Here is a 573-nt window from a genome sequence, read left to right on the forward strand (position 1 = left end):
AAAGTTTAAGCGGCAAAGGTGCGGCCGAGTAAGGGCGGAACACGAGCGTATATGCATTAAAACTGTGTGTGTATATGACTCTGCGAGAGATGTTCTGCTGGAACACTTTTCCTATTGGCTATTTACCACTCAATGAGAAGGAACGGAGTCAGGGGTGGGAGTGCCGGCGCCATGGCCGCTGGTACCCCCGCGACAAGCCCCTCAAACCTTCCTGCCTGGTAATGTCGTTGGTGAAGAAAGTCGGTGGCAGAGCGTCTTCCGCTTCGTGGTTGGGGAACTTGTTCCCCCTAAGGATGATGAGACCACGATCGACCTCGTAGTAGGAGAGAGCTACCCGCCAAATTTAAGCATATTAATAAGCGGAGGAAAAGAAACCAACAGGGATTCCCTTAGTAAGGGCGACTGAACCGGGAAAAGCCCAGCGCATAACCTCGATGTCTTCGGGCACGAGGGGTGTTGCGTTTCAGAGGGTCCAGCACGCCGTCCCATACCGTCTAAGTCAAGCTTGAAAGCGGCCACTGCCCATGGAGGGTGACAGGCCCGTATGGCGGCGCCCGTGAGGGTACAGATGGG

General features: G+C 54.8%; 1 non-coding gene across 1 annotated transcript in view; it reads left to right on the forward strand.

Annotated features, from left to right (window-relative positions):
• The first annotated feature begins 309 nt into the window (after window positions 1-309).
• LOC121870294 overlaps window positions 310-573 on the forward strand; it is a 4,300-nt gene continuing 4,036 nt past the window's right edge. Inside the window, exon 1 of the ribosomal RNA XR_006089692.1 lies at window positions 310-573. This exon is cut by the window's right edge and continues 4,036 nt beyond it. This is a non-coding gene — a ribosomal RNA (large subunit ribosomal RNA).

This window comes from Homarus americanus, unplaced genomic scaffold (assembly GCF_018991925.1).
Source record: "Homarus americanus isolate GMGI-L3 unplaced genomic scaffold, GMGI_Hamer_2.0 scaffold4921, whole genome shotgun sequence".
Lineage (NCBI taxonomy): Eukaryota > Metazoa > Arthropoda > Malacostraca > Decapoda > Nephropidae > Homarus > Homarus americanus.